Source organism: Bos javanicus, chromosome 2 (assembly GCF_032452875.1).
Source record: "Bos javanicus breed banteng chromosome 2, ARS-OSU_banteng_1.0, whole genome shotgun sequence".
NCBI classification, from domain to species: domain Eukaryota; kingdom Metazoa; phylum Chordata; class Mammalia; order Artiodactyla; family Bovidae; genus Bos; species Bos javanicus.
The window spans coordinates 60822812-60825752 of record NC_083869.1 but is presented as its reverse complement, the minus strand read 5'-3'; positions in this window follow the sequence as shown (position 1 = coordinate 60825752).

The following is a 2941-nucleotide window of genomic DNA, read 5'->3' as shown; positions in this document are numbered from 1 at the left end:
AGCACACACGCAGTCATCACCAGCACCATCATCACCCCTCTCTAAGACTGAGCAGTAAAGGGAAAGAGCAATAATCATCTGGTTAAATTAGTTCATGAAATTTTGATTGGATCTCTGCCACTCATGGGGCATAAAAGGCAATTATGAGGTTCCCTGAAGCATGTAAAGTGGGACATTTTGTCCCCTAAGGCTGCAGAACTCTCCAATGTCCTCAGTGTCATTCTACTGTAGGACACATGCCATACGGTCACGTGTCTCTCTGTGGCCTCTGAGATCTTTCCTGCAGTATTTGTTTATTCCATGCAGCAGCACATACAGGCCACCCCCTGGGTGAGGAGTGGGGTTGATTCCCTGCCACTGCCTGTCCCAGTCCTCATATCTCCAACAGGCACCCAAAGAAGGCAGTATGACTGGTGGCGTGTCACTGCATCTGATGCCTGAAATATTAGAAATGGATTTGGGATATCCATGATATGTCAGTACTGTGTTTGCTTAAATATCAAAATTTAGCTGCTATTTGCCCAAATGTCTTGAAATTATTGTTTGAGGGAAGAGTGGTATATATATCCGGTAGAAATGGGGATCACTTTATATGCATTCATTTTTCTCAGGCAAGGAATTCATAGGCAGTGATCTGGGTAGAAACAACTTATTGTTCGTTCTTGGGAGCTGACCTCAGTGAGTTAATAAATATCAGGTACTTTGTTCACTGCCTCCTTGTCTTCTTCCTTCATTTTACCCCACCATTTTGATCTGGGTTCCCCTGACAGTAGAGCTTTGAGAGTAGGCTCTGGGTGCGTGTGATTTATTTTGGAGGTTATCCTAAAAGAGGAGTGAGAGAACAAAGACAATGAGTCAGGAAAGGAAGGAAGTCAAGCAAAAGCATTACTGAGCTCATTGCTTCCAGAACCATCCACTGGATATATGAAAGACCATAACCTTTATTCACCAGCTTGCTTTCCTCACTGTTTGATGTCTTCCCCCAGGGGCATCACCTCTCCTGCATTTTGAACTCCCAGTTCTTTAGAGATGACCCTGGGGCAGCTCTTGAGGCATTTTTGACACCAGGAGCTATCCACTCTTCTGGGGCTGAAATCAGATATGGGCTGGGAGATTGGGAGATGTAACAAAGGTACAATAAGAAGTGTCTACTTATTCTAAGAAGGATTTATGGTGGCCCTGCAAACTCGCATACGTTAACATATACTTTAATATATATTCAAATGAGTTAAAAATGAGGCAGCAGTAACAAAGTTATTATAAGAACAGATGTCATTTAATCTTGAATGCTACTTAGATGTGGGGCTTAAATAAAAGACTGAACTTTGGGACAGTCAACATGAAAAGGGAATCGTGATAAAGTACAAACTTTACGATGACTGAAAGGTAACAATGAACCAGTTGTTCAGTATAAACATGACTATTTAAGGTGCTGATATCAAATAAAAATTTTCCTGAGCATCCTCAGACAGAATAAGAGGATGTGATGAATTACATTCTGGTCAAAATGTTGAATATAAATTTTGGTATAGTTTTATAATTCTGTTTCTTATATTTGAATATAGGCAAATAAATTTCTCAAGCCTAGGCTCGCTAGGCTCCTCTGTCCATAGGATTTCCCAGGAAAGAATACAGGAGCAGGTTGCCATTTCTTCCTCCATAGGATCTTTCCAACTCAGGGATCGAACCCAAGTCTCTGGGGTCTCCTACATTGGCAGGTGGATTCTTTACTATTGAGCCGCCTGGAAAGCCCCAAAGCATGATAAGTTAAAAAAAAAGCAACAACAACTAAGGTAGGGATGGGTAAGGGATTAGATGCAGTTCACTTAGTGGGCCTCTAATGGCCCCATTAATAGATGGTTTTAGAGATGAGAGAAATCAATGAGTCAATGACTTTAAGAGTTAGTCTTGCCATGAGTCTGTTTCTTATACCTCTTTTTCTCTCTTTTCTCAACTGTCTCTCTCATTACCATTTCTTTGCTTAGAATAGCAGAAAGAGCATGGACTTTGGAGTGAATTTTACTATTCATCAGTTGCTGCTGCTGCTAAGTCATCTCAGTCGTGTCCGACTCTGTGTGACCCCATAGACGGCAGCCCACCAGGCTCCCCCGTCCCTGGGATTCTCCAGGCAAGAACACTGGAGTGGGTTGCCATTTCCTTCTCCAATGCATGAAAGTGAAAAGTGAAAGTGAAGTCGCTCAGTCGTGTCTGACTCTTAGCGACCCCACAGACTGCAGCCTACCAGACTCCTCTGTCCATGCGATTATCCAGGCAAGAGTACTGGAGTGGGGTGCCATTGCCTTCTCTATTGGATAAAAAAGTCTTATCTTTACCCTCAGGTATGGTACATATTAGCTGTAATGCCTTTTTCTGATGATAAAAGCAGTGTATTTTCTTTTAGACAAACTTGAAAAAAAATGAGAAAGAAAAATTTTAAAACCATCTCTAAATTAACTGTCCATACAAAGAAAAGGTGATTAAATTATTACCATGTTGTATTTTGGTAAATTTCTTTCCAGTCATGTATGTACATACAGTTTTTTGACTATATTGTGTATTCTTTTTTTCTGATTTTAACTTTATCATTATATTATGAATATCTCCCCATGCTAATGAATATATAATAATATAATCACTTTTAATGGATGCATTATTACCCATCAAATAATGTGCCATTATTGTTGAATCATACATGATTATTAGATATTTAGATTGCTTCCAATTTTGGATTATTGCAATTAAAGGCATAATAAATATCCTTGTACAAAATTCTATGGGCTTCTCATCCAAATATTTCTTTAGAATCAACCCTTAGGTCTGGAATTTCTGGGATAAATGATATGAAAATTACTAGGTTTTGATTCATTTTGCCAAATTGCCTTTCAAAAATGTTGTATCCACTTATTCCCCTAGCAGCAGTGTATCAACATGCCTACGTCAC